Here is a 13,173-nt window from a genome sequence, read left to right on the forward strand (position 1 = left end):
TATATCTAATTTATCTCTATGTTCTTTACCCTATTCTTTCTCTATTTTAGCTTGCATTCCTTCCCCATTGTTGTTAATTGTGTTAAGTATCTGTTCACCATTAACATTTTTAGTGAAAAATGAAGCAAAGGCATTACAACACTTCGCTTTCTTGAGGTCATCAGTTACTAGCTCTTTCCCCACTAGGTAGAGAGAGGTTCTACACTTTCTTTTGTCTTTCTCTTGCTCCTAATGTATATAAAGAACCTCTTCTTATTACCTTTTATGTTTCTTGTAAGGGTAACTCACTTTGTGCTTTAGACTTTCTGATTTTATCCCTACATGCTTATGCTATACTTTTGTACTCCTCTCAGCAATTTGTATATGTGTCCACTTTTTATAGGACTCCTTTTTTATTTTTAGCTCATTAAAGAGCTCCTGATGGAGCCATATTGGCCTCTTATAGGAAGAATAGTCTTTCCTTTGCGTTGGGACAGTTTGCAGTTGTGCCTTTAATATTGTCTCCTAGAGAAACTGCCCGCTCTCCTGAACTCCTTTTTCTCTTAAGTTTTTCTTCCCATTGGACTTTATCTACCAGTTCTCTGAATTTGTTAAAGTCTGCTTTTTTGAAGTCCATTATCTTTATTCTTCTGCTCTCACTCCTTTCTTTCCTTAGTATAGTGAAATCTATAATTGCATAATCACTTTCACCCAAATTGCCTTCCACCTTGAGATTTGCTACCAATTAAGTAAAAAATGGCGGCATCCTGGTTAGGTCCTCCATTTTCTGGACCAAAGAGTTGTCTTCAATACAACCCAAGGATTTACTGGAAATTTTGTGCTTTGCCCGATTGCTGTCTAGGTAGTTAAAGTCCCCTATTACTACCAGACATGTTTTTGATTCTGAACTAAATGCTTGGCATCTATACTCAAAGACGAATCTTATTAATGCTCTATAAATTATTATCATTGCTTTCTTATCTGCACCAGAAGAGGTTCCAGCAATATTTTTAAATAGACTGTAAACACTGAAGATAAGTGTAAAGATGAAAGCAATGTGATCCTTCCATATTACTATGCTATCAAATGTCAGGAATTTCTAGCTTTTAACTATGCCTATTTGCTGTCCACACAGACCATTTACAATGAATATCATTCCTTAAGTATTAAAAATTTAAAGATCCACATTTCCCCATTTCACACTTTTCCTATATGCTTCGTTAATTTGCTTTTTAGCTACTTTCTGGTTTGTGTTTTTAGCCCCTAGGGCAGTCATCTGTAAACAATAAAATGGCTATTCCTGCACTCATCCTTTTCAACAGAAAGTTTATTATGCTGAATAAGGAAGAGCTGATGACATTCCCCTGTGGGCTGCCATTTGTGAATATGCTAAAGTAGGCTTTCCTTACTCTGACCTGCATAGTTCTTTTACTTAAGAAATCCTTTATCCAGCTATATGTTCTTCCTCTTATGCTTACTGCTATTTTATGCAATAAGCTCTCTCTCCATAAGATATCATAAGCTTTTACAATATCTAAGAAAGCTACTATCAGATGGTCTTTATTTCTCATACTTTTTTGGCTTCTGTTTCTACTCTTACTATATGATCAGATAAAAGAAAAGGAGTACTTGTGGCACCTTAGAGACTTGTTAGTCTCTAAGGTGCCACAAGTACTCCTTTTCTTTTTGCGAATACAGACTAACACGGCTGCTACTCTGAAACCTGTTTATATGATCAGATGTATTCCTTCCCCTCCTGAACTCACTTTGCACATTGCCTTAATTTTCCCTTTACATATATTTGCTAGGTGGCATTACTAGCACCTCACCGGGGGTGGGGATATATGGTTTTGTCAAAAAAATCTAATATCCTATTGTTACCCTATCTGGAAGGGTTTCTCTTTTAAATGCAACTAGCAACTGTTGATATCTTTCTTTCCCCTATTCTTGCAAATTAACGGTCAACATATAAAGAAAAGGAGGACTTGTGGCACCTTAGAGACTAACACATTTATTAGAGCATAAGCTTTCGTGAGCTACAGCTATCCGATGAAGTGAGCTGTAGCTCACGAAAGCTTATGCTCCAATACATTTGTTAGTCTCTAAGGTGCCACAAGTCCTCCTTTTCTTTTTGCGAATACAGACTAACACGTTAGGCTGCTACTCTGAAACCTTAGAGGACAGTGGCCTTTGCGCTGAGAGGAGGAAGTGTTCCAAGTGGGCTCCAGCAGTTTTCAATAAACACAGAAATTGCTTGTTTGTAATACTAAGCAACTGTCATTCTCGATGTAGGGGCTCCGCCATGCCTATGCAACTCAGGGTTTTCAGCGCCTGTGTGTTTCGGTGTCAACACGTCCAGACTAGGAAGAATGGGCCTCTCCCTTCGACAACCCGAGGCTGCAGAGGGAGGAGTCCATGGACCTAAGCTCCTGGGGGCGGGGGCCATCGCTCTGTTCTGCGTTTGTACAGCACCGAGCCCCGACTCCTAGGCGCTACCCCAAGACAGAGACTAGGTGACGCACAGGGGAGCCTGAGCCTCGGGCCCAGATCCCGGGGACGGGGGCGTGAAATCCGTGGGTTCGGAGAAGGAAAGTGCCGCCAGGGCCGTGCCAGCCCCGTGCTACCGACACGGGCCGCTGCAGCCCTGAGCTTAGCCAGCCGCAGACACCGAGCAGGCCCCGCCGCCGCGAGGGGTGCGTCCGGCTCGGGGAGCGGAGATGGAGGGGCGGCGCGGGCCCCCAGCGCTGGGGAACTCCCGGGGGGGCCGCTTGCGCTGGGATTTGGGGGCAGCCCAGTCCGTGGCGGGAGGCCGCCGGAGCTCCCTGCCCGCCACCTCCGTCCCCTCCTCACCTCAGGGGCGGCAACGGCCGGCGCGCGGATCCCTCAAGGCGAGGCGCCAACCGCCGCCGGCAGCGCGCCCAACACTGCGCGCGAGACCCCGCCCCGCGCGCCGGGAGCCACGCCCCCCCCGAGACCTCCCCGCCCCGCGCGCCGGGAGCCCCGCCCCCTCGAGACCTCCCCGCCCCGCGCGCCGGGAGCCACGCCCCCCCCGAGACCTCCCCGCCCCGCGCGCCGGGAGCCCCGCCCCCCCGAGACCTCCCCGCCCCGCGCGCCGGGAGCCCCGCCCCCCCGCGACCTCCCCGCCCCGCGCGCCGGGAGCCCCGCCCCCCCGAGACCTCCCCGCCCCGCGCGCCGGGAGCCCCGCCCCCCCCGAGACCTCCCCGCCCCGCGCGCCGGGAGCCCCGCCCCCCCGAGACCTCCCCGCCCCGCGCGCCGGGAGCCACGCCCCCCCGAGACCTCCCCGCCCCGCGCGTCGGGAGCCCCCCCCCCCCGAGACCTCCCCGCCCCGCGCGCCGGGAGCCCCGCCCCCCCGAGACCTCCCCGCCCCGCGCGCCGGGAGCCCCGCCCCCCGAGACCTCCCCGCCCCGCGCGCCGGGAGCCCGCCCCCCCCGAGACCTCCCCGCCCCGCGCGTCGGGAGCCCCGCCCCCCCGAGACCTCCCCGCCCCGCGCGTCGAGAGCCCCGCCCCCCCCGAGACCTCCCCGCCCCGCGCGCCGGGAGCCCCGCCCCCCGAGACCTCCCCGCCCCGCGCGTCGAGAGCCCCGCCCCCCCCCGAGACCTCCCCGCCCCGCGCGCCGGGAGCCCCGCCCCCCCGAGACCTCCCCGCCCCGCGCGCCGGGAGCCCCGCCCCCCTAGAGATCGCAGCCCCGCCCCGCGCGCCGGGAGCCCCGCCCCCCTAGAGATCGCAGCCCCGCCCCGCGCGCCGGGAGCCCCGCCCCCCTAGAGATCGCAGCCCCGCCCCGCGCGCCGGGAGCCCCGCCCCCCTAGAGATCGCAGCCCCGCCCCGCGCGCCGGGAGCCCCGCCCCCCTAGAGATCGCAGCCCCGCCTTTCCCCACTGATCCTAGCACCCCCCCACTATCCCCCACGGATCCCGACCCACCCGCAGGCCCCCGGCGCCGCGGCAGGATCCCGGGCCCGGGGCCTCCCCTGGGCCCAGCGGAGCCCGAGCCCGGCGGAGACTCGCGGGCGCTAGACCAGGGGCCGCCGGGGGCGGCTCAGGCCTGAGGAACGGGGAGGCAACGGCGTCCCTCGTGTGTGTGTGTGTGTGTGTGTGTGTGTCCCTCCCTCCCTCGTGTGTGTGTGTGTGTGTCCCTCCCTCCCTCCCTCCCTCATGTGTGTGTCCCTCGGGGGGGGGGTGTCCCTCCCTCGTGTGTGTGTGTGTGTGTGTGTGTGTGTGTGTGTGTCCCTCCCTCCCTCGTGTGTGTGTGTGTGTGTGTGTCCCCCTCCCTCCCTCCCTCCCTCATGTGTGTGTCCCTCGGGGGGGGGGTGTCCCTCCCTCGTGTGTGTGTGTGTGTGTGTGTGTGTGTGTGTGTCCCTCCCTCCCTCGTGTGTGTGTGTGTGTGTGTGTCCCTCCCTCCCTCCCTCCCTCATGTGTGTGTCCCTCGGGGGGGGGTGTCCCTCCCTCGTGTGTGTGTGTGTGTGTGTGTGTGTGTGTGTGTGTGTGTCCCTCCCTCCCTCGTGTGTGTGTCCCTCGGGGGGGGGGGTGTCTGTCCCTAGTGTGTGTGTGTGTGTGTCCCTCCCTCGTGTGTGTGTCCCTCGGGGGGGGGTGTCTGTCCCTAGTGAGTGTGTGTGTGTGTGTGTCCCTCCTTTGTGTGTGTGTCCCTCGTGGGGGGGTGTCTGTCCCTAGTGAGTGTGTGTGTGTGTGTGTCCCTCCTTTGTGTGTTTTTTTTCCACCGAATGCGTCCGATGAAGTGAGCTGTAGCTCAGGAAAGCTTATGCTCAAATAAATTTGTTAGTCTCTAAGGTGCCACAAGTCCTCCTTTTCTTTTTGCGAATAGAGACTAACACGGCTGCTACTCTGAAACCTTGACTGTGACTTTACGCCGCTTGGAGAGGTGGTATTACTAAATCAGCGTAGAGAGGCACTTCCATCAGTGAGAACCAAATTTAAATGAAGACACTTCCACAGCTAGGTTGACACAAGGCAGCTTACGTCAACTTAACCATGTAGTGTAGCCCAGGATAAGACTGATCTAAATGGCCCCCATTCATCTCAATAAGGTGCCAACTCTTGAGCCTAATGATGACATTAAAGGCTAGATCTTCTAAAGTCTTAGGCAGATGCACATTAAGTTGCATCTGGATTTTCAGTTGTGTGTTAATGGCCAAGAAAACAAAGACCCCTGTGATCCTAAAGATGCCCTGCATCATTTTTCTTCTACTGAGGAATGCTGAATGGAACAAAAATGTTTCTAATGCAACTTTTAGTTAGTACATAAAAGCCTTATTCTTCCCTTGATCTTTGTACATACCTCCCACTGGCATCCATGGGAGACCTGCTATGCATCAGGGGGAGCATATGACACTATTTAGTATCAGCTGAGGAGTCATGATTACAAATGTAGCTTGGCGCGCTCTTCAGAAGAACTCTGAGGTCTCTGCTTCAGTTTAAGGCATTTCCACTGCTATTATGAAATGATTTGCACACGCTTTGTGCCTAGTCGGGCTATTATTTTAAGTTATGCAGAGCACTTCCCACCTTGGATGTGGCTGTGACAATTCTGGTTTGTCTGCTGGTTTGTGCAAGTTGTCTGCTGAATCTCTAGGGCTCCAATAAATGAGATTGTATATTTTCATGGGGCTTATACAGAAAAGGAAAATATTGATAAGATGGACATTTCCTTAATTATAGTTTTGACAGCTAACTCAGTTCTCCCTCCCTCTCTTATCCATAGCACAGCTGCTCTGAAGTTAATGAGGTTTCCAAGCTTTGGCTTGTAGCGCTGCTTATATCTGTAGCAGCAGACTGTGCATGTAATGTAAGGGAGCGAGGCCAGATGCAGCGAGCCCGTCATTTAGTAAAACCTAGAAGAATGTGCCAGAATGTTTTATACAGTACATGTTCTCTAGCACAGGGGGTCTCAGACTTCATTGCACCACAACCCCCTTCTGACAACAAAAATTACTACATGACCCCAGGAGGGGGGACCGAAGTCCGAGCTCGCTCAAGCCCCACTGCCCAGGGGGGTGGGGGCTAAAGCCTGAGCCCGACTGCTCTGGGCAGGGGGGCCAAAACTGAAGCTCAAGGGTGTCAGCCCCAGGCAGGGGGCCAGCAACCTGAGCCCCGCCACCCAGGGCTGAAGCCCTCCGGCTTTGGCTTTGGCTCTGGGCAGTGGAGCTCAGGCTTCAGCCCCAGGCATCAGCAAGTCTAAGCCAGCCTTGGTGACCCCATTCAAAGGGGGTCGTGACCCACTTTGGGGTCCCGACCCACAGTTTGAGAACCACTCATTTCCTCACAGCGCATCTGATTCCATTACAAATTTACATGCGCTTTTCAATGTATAAATGGTATTCAAGCTTGTTTACAGGCCACAATTGTTTTAAAACCAGGTAAGAAAAAGATCTCTCTCTGTCCATCTTGAGATAGGCCACAAAGAAGTCAGCATGTGAGTCCATGGTGGCTGTCTCCTCTTCTCCCCTACTAGGGAGCATTCTGATCTTGGAACCTTAGTAGTGAGATTGAGAAATCCAAACTTTTCAGGAAAGATCAAATTCCCACTCAACCCCCTCCACAGGCTCAGCTCCACTGAGGAGTGTTGCTGGGTGACAAGGCCCTGTTCTAGTTCTCCTGCAGGTGGGTCTTCAAATGCCATGTGCGTACACACATGGCTTGCAACAGCTATGGCCAGCACTGAATAACGCCCCTTGCGACTCTACCTCTGCTTGCCAAAATGACTGGTAAAGGGCAGCGGGTTCCTGCTGGCAAATGACCAGATATGAACCTCAAACTCTGACTCATGCAAAATAGCACTTTTTGCTTCCTCTAGCACAGTAGGTTGGTTTGCCCTATATGGCAATTTACATATTTTCTTAACAATTTAATGAGGCATTCCTGGGATATTTGGTATTTTTGCATTTTCACGTCTTCAGAAGTGGTCTCTGGTTGCAGAATTGGGGCTTTTCTGCACCAGGAAATTGACCAGCTGAATTAACACAGTATAATTTTTAGAATTCTTCGAGGATGTCAGCAAGCATGTGGCCAAGAGCGATCCAGCTGGTCTGGTGCACTTGGACTTTCACAAAACCTTTGGCACAGTCCCATCTCACAGGTTCTTAAGCAAAGTAAGCAGTCATGGTAGTGCCATAGCAATACATTTGGAGGCCCCCTGCAAGAGAACCTAGAAGGGCCCCTTTCCATTAATAATATTCCATTACTAATGTAATCAGAGTATGCAAATAATGACTATAGAAATCCACAACTAGTCATTGGCTGCAAATACCTTTGAAGCTAAATAAATAAATAGCCTGTCACATTTTACTCTTGTTGGTGAATAATGACTAGGAAAAAGTACAAGTGTTTTTCTTACCTTGGTTATGCTGAGTGCCAGAGTGCTCTATTGATGAATTTTTCTATCATATTCTTGAAATCCAGTGTCTTGCAAATGTCACTGTCTATAGACACTGCAGCCCATCTTCCCAAAAGTTCTGAGACATGGTAGACCTCATATAAGTTTTTATTAACTTAAGCTTTGAGAAGCTTCTTTCTGCAGATGCCACAGGGATTGGAGCTGTGAGAAACATGCCTATTGCTGGGTTCACCGTGGACAAATCACTTCTGAAAACTCAGTCTCAAGTGCATCCACAGGCTTCAGCAAAACACCAGACAGACTCCGGGTTCAAAAACTAACTAGATCAGTTCATGGAGGACAAGTCCATCAATGGCTATAGCTGAGATGGTCAGGGATCCAACCCCAACCTCTTATCCTGCCTTCTCTCACACACACACTCATACCCCCCTTGTTTACTCTTTCTCATCATAATACAATAACAAGAGGACATCCAACTAAGCTGAAAGGCAATGCATATATTGAATTGAAAGGCAACCTTTCAGGCTACCCCTGGGGCAAGGCCCTCCCTGCTGTAGTGATCTCGACTGGAGATTTGGAGCCTGGCAGTCCCTCCTGTAAATAATACCAATCCTTACTGAGTCAGTTTGGCTTTCCAATCAAAGAGCATCATACAAACTGTGCACCTAATTGTAAACAGGTTTCAGAGTAGCAGCCGTGTTAGTCTGTATTCGCAAAAAGAAAAGGAGTACTTGTGGCACCTTAGAGACTAACAAATTTATTTGAGCATAAGCTTTCGTGAGCTACAGCTCACTTCATCGGATGCATTTGGTGGAAAAAACAGAGGAGAGATTTATATACACACACACAGAGAACATGAAACAATGGGTTTATCATACACACTGTAAGGAGATTTCAGAGTAGCAGCCATGTTAGTCTGTATTCGCAAAAAGAAAAGGAGTACTTGTGGCACCTTAGAGACTAACAAATTTATTAGAGCATAAGCAGTGAGCTGTAGCTCACGAAAGCTTATGCTCTAATAAATTTGTTAGTCTCTAAGGTGCCACAAGTACTCCTTTTCTTTTTACTGTAAGGAGAGTGATCACTTAAGATAAATCATCACCAGCAGCAGGGGGGGGAAAAGGGGAAAACCTTTCATGGTGACAAGCAAGGTAGGCTAATTCCAGCAGTTAACAAGAATATCAGAGGAACAGTGGGGGGTGGGGTGGGAGGGAAATAGTTTTACTTTGTGTAATGACTCATCCATTCCCAGTCTCTATTCAAGCCTAAGTTAATTGTATCCAGTTTGCAAATTAATTCCAATTCAGCAGTCTCTTGTTGGAGTCTGTTTTTGAAGCTTTTTTGTTGAAGGATAGCCACTCTCAGGTCTGTAATCGAGTGACCAGAGAGATTGAAGTGTTCTCCAACTGGTTTTTGAATGTTATAATTCTTGACGTCTGATTTGTGTCCATTCATTCTTTTACGTAGAGACTGTCCAGTTTGGCCAATGTACATGGCAGAGGGGCATTGCTGGCACATAATGGCATATATCACATTGGTGGATGCGCAGGTGAACGAGCCTCTGATAGTGTGGCTGATGTGATTAGGCCCTATGATGGTATCCCCTGAATAGATATGTGGACACAGTTGGCAACGGGCTTTGTTGCAAGGATAGGTTCCTGGGTTAGTGGTTCTGTTGTGTGGTGTGTGGTTGCTGGTGAGTATTTGCTTCAGATTGGGGGGCTGTCTGTAAGCAAGGACTGGTCTGTCTCCCAAGATCTGAGAGAGCGATGGCTCATCCTTCAGGATAGGTTGTAGATCCTTGATGATGCGTTGGAGAGGTTTTAGTTGGGGGCTGAAGGTGATGGCTAGTGGCGTTCTGTTATTTTCTTTGTTGGGCCTGTCCTGTAGTAGGTGACTTCTGGGTACTCTTCTGGCTCTGTCAATCTGTTTCTTCACTTCAGCAGGTGGTATTGTAGTTGTAGGAATGCATGATAGAGATCTTGTAGGTGTTTGTCTCTGTCTGAGGGGTTGGAGCAAATGCGGTTATATCGTAGAGCTTGGCTGTAGACAATGGATCGAGTGGTATGATCTGGATGAAAGCTAGAGGCATGTAGGTAGGAATAGCGGTCAGTAGGTTTCCGATATAGGGTGGTGTTTATGTGACCATCGCTTATTAGCACCGTAGTGTCCAGGAAGTGGATCTCTTGTGTGGACTGGTCCAGGCTGAGGTTGATGGTGGGATGGAAATTGTTGAAATCATGGTGGAATTCCTCAAGAGCTTCCATCTGGACCCATGGAAAAGAAGGTGAGAGCTCACCAAGCAGGGAATATACCATCTCTAAGGAACAGAGTTGGGGGGAGAGCAGTTTCCCAATCAGTCTTCGCTAGGGAATGTACCATCTCTGTAGGAAACACAGTGTATGTGTCTAAGGACTTCAGCCATGAGGCATCCTCTCTTATTCTGTTTACTTTACAACTGTAGAATCACTTTGAGCATGCAAAGGGCCATGTAAATGCCAAGTATCCCATAACTGCACCTTAGTTAGTCTGCTCTGCAACAGTCAAAATAGCCTTGAAATTAGAGACTGGATCTGAGGCCCCCCTGCAGCTGCAGGGTTCACAGTTTGGGTTGCTACAGCACTGAGGCATAGGATAAGAGGGGAGGTCTTCTCATGGATCAGTAGCTGGTTAAAAGATGGGGAACAAAGGGTAGGAATCAATGGTCAATTTTCACAGTGGAGAAAGGTAAATAGTGGGGTCCTCCAAGGATCTGTACTGGGGCCAGTGCTGTTCAAGGTTTTCAGAAATGATCTGGGAAAAGGGGTAAACAGTGAAGTGGCAAAGTGTGCAGATGATACAAAATTACTCAAGATAGCTAAGTCCAAAGCAGACTGCAAAGAGCTACAAAGGGATCTCTCAAAACGGGGTGACTGGGCAACAAAATGACAGATGAAATTCAGTGTTGATAAATGCAAAATAATGCACATTGGAAAACATCATCCCAACACTACATACAAAATGATGGGGTCTGAATTAGCGGTTACCACTCGAGAGAGAGATCTTGGAGTCATTGTGGATAGTTCTCTGAAAACACCTGCTCAATGTGCAGCGGGTGTCAAGAAGCTAATAGACTGTTAGGAGCCATTAGGAAGGGACAGATAAGAAGACAGAAAATATCATAATGCCACTGTATAAATCCATGGTATGTCCACACCTTGAATATTACATGCAGTTCTTGTCCCTCCATCTTAAAAAAGATATATTAGAATTGGGAAAACAGAAGGGCAACAAAAACGATGAGGGCCCTGGAACAGCTTCCACACATGGAGAGATTAAAAACACTGGGATTGTTCAATTCAGAAAAGAGACAACTAAGGGGGGATATGATCGAGGTCTAGCAAACCATGACTGGTGTGGGGAAAGCGAAGAGGGAAGTGTTATTTATCCCTTCACATGACACAAGAACCAAGGGTCATCCAATGACATTAATAGGTACCAGGTTTAAAACAAACATAAGGAAGTATTTCTTCACACAACGCACAGTCAGCCTAAGGAACTCATTGCCAGGGCAAGTTGTGAAGGGCCTTTATCTAAGGTCCTCATTGGCCCAGCCAGTCCTTCCACATGCGCGGGGCTGGAATTGGTTCCTGCAACTCCCAAGCGTTCTCCAGGGACTCCTAGAACATTCTAGTTCTAGATGTGAGCTCAGCTCAGACTTGTGTCCCTGTGCATGGCAGTCACTAGATGTGAGGTCAGGGAAGGAAGATGGAGAAAACAAGGACTGCTATTTTCCTTTGTGTTTTTCTGATATGTCTTGGTATTTTTAGTCTTTCACCAACCATCTGTACAGTTACAGATAGGTGGCAATGCTGAGGAGACAACTTGAAATGCCTTTGCTCCAAACAGGCAAATTCTCTTGTCTCATACAAAGACATCTTATTCAGTCTAGACTTTGCCTGTTTTCCATAGGTTGATAAAAAGTAACTAGCATTCTGTCCTTTCTTTCACTTAATGGACATGTCCCATCTGACACTTATTATCCTTACCCTCAAAAGAGACAGCCTTCCGGTCTGAAAACCCTTTGGGGTGCTTTACAGAAGATGTTTGCCACTCCTGACAAACTGCCTCCTGGGCAGGCACCTGTTCTCTAGACTATAAAGTCATTTCTGTTACCATCATCAATTTGTATCATGGTACCACCTAGAGCTTCCCTCAACCGAGATGTGGGTGCTGCTGACTAGGTATTATACAAACACATAGTAGGAGATAGTCCATCCTCCAAAGAGCTTAAAACATATCTACACCCAGAGGTGAAAGTAAACCGGGACCGGCTTCCCAAGCGGCAATTTAAAGCGCTGGGGTAGCAGCGGTGGGCCTGGTGGGGATTTAAAGGGCCCCGGAGCTCCAGCCACCGCTATCACCCCGGCCCTTTAAATCCTGCCAGAGCCCTGCTGCTGGAGCCCTGGGGTAGCAGTGGCAGGGCTCCGGAAGGGATTTAAAGAGCTCGGGGCAGTAGCTGCGGCTGGAGCCCCGGGGCCCTTTAAATCCCCAATGGAGCCCAGCCGCTGCTACCCCAGGGCTTAGGCAGCAGGGCTCAGGCGGGGATTTAAAAGACTCGGGGCTCCAGCAGCCGCTACACAGCGGAGTCCCAGGCCCTTTAAAGCTCTGCTGGAGCCCAGAGCCCCAAGCCGCGGGGTAGTGATGGCAGCCGGGAACCCCCAGGGCTCCTCAGTGATTTAAAGGGCCCGGGGCTCCGCTGCAGTAGAGCCCTGGGCCCTTTAAATTGCCCCCGAGCTCCGGGGCTCCCAGCCGCCTCTGCAGCTGGTAGCTTGGGGGTGATTTAAAGGGCCCTGGGCTCCCAGGCGCCACTACCGCAGCTGGAGTCCCGGGCCCTTTAAATCCAGATTTAAAGGCCCCAGGGATTTAAGGCCCTGTCTCTTCCAGTTAAGGCCATGCCTCTTCCGGTTGAGGCCACGCCCCCTGCTCAGGACTCGGGCGTACCGATAAGTCCTCTAACTTACTTTCATCCCTGCCTACACCAGACAGACAGTGTGTGGAAGAAAGGAGGATTCTGCTCATTTTGCAGGTGTAGATCTGAACCCAGAGAGATTAAGTGGTTTACGCAGGGTCACACAGGACACGGCAAAGCCAGGAACTGCAGCTGAATCTCCTGAGCACACAAACCGGTCTCGAGCCTCACTCTGTCCTTTTATTATTGAATGCATTATTTTGCGTCTATTGCTTTGTCTGCAGGCCCATTATGTACACTTCAAAAAAAGCATCAGCTATCTTTCCAGCAATGGGCAGCAGCAGTGATCTCATCTTAACCAACCTGAGTTGCCAGATGGAGAAAACCTCCATTGCCAACTTTTTAGCACTTGGGTGCGTAGGTAGACACCTAGGTAAGTGGCCTGATTTCCAAAAGTGCTGAGCAACCACCACTGGAATTTGTTTCTGTAAGAGCCACAAGTGCTCAACATCTCTGGGAATTAGGCTCCAAAACCCTGTAGGTAGTCTGAATATGAATTTAGTCTTTAGCTTTAGGCAACCAGCCCATAGCTTTAGCCCAGGGTGGGCAAATGCCTGACTAAAACTATCAACTATGTATTATGCCTTGAATGTCAACAAAGTTGAGTCCAAGTGGGTATAAGTTCCACAGCTGAGAATACTCAGCTTCCAGACCAGAGTGAAGAATTCACTTAGTCCCAAACATCTCAAGGTGCAGAGGAAGAGAATCACTCTGCCAGATTGCCAGGACCCAAACCATACTGGGCTTTCCTTTGTATACATGCAAATAAACACTTTGAATTGCAACAGAAACCAGAGGAGGTGCCAAGGAAACATA

General features: G+C 49.9%; 1 protein-coding gene across 3 annotated transcripts in view; it reads right to left on the reverse strand.

Annotated features, from left to right (window-relative positions):
* The window catches only part of IHO1 (interactor of HORMAD1 1), a 33,496-nt gene extending 30,560 nt beyond the window's left edge, over window positions 1-2,936 (reverse strand). For 2 of the 3 annotated variants that reach the window (XM_038410264.2, XM_038410260.2), the window contains exon 1: window positions 2,830-2,936. The gene's annotated coding sequence lies outside the window, so the exon portion shown is untranslated. The remainder of the gene's footprint in view (window positions 1-2,829) is intronic. The other variant, XM_038410261.1, reaches the window with a different exon arrangement.
* Between the last annotated feature and the right edge of the window lie 10,237 nt (window positions 2,937-13,173).

This window comes from Dermochelys coriacea, chromosome 7, assembly GCF_009764565.3.
Source record: "Dermochelys coriacea isolate rDerCor1 chromosome 7, rDerCor1.pri.v4, whole genome shotgun sequence".
Classification (NCBI taxonomy): domain Eukaryota; kingdom Metazoa; phylum Chordata; order Testudines; family Dermochelyidae; genus Dermochelys; species Dermochelys coriacea.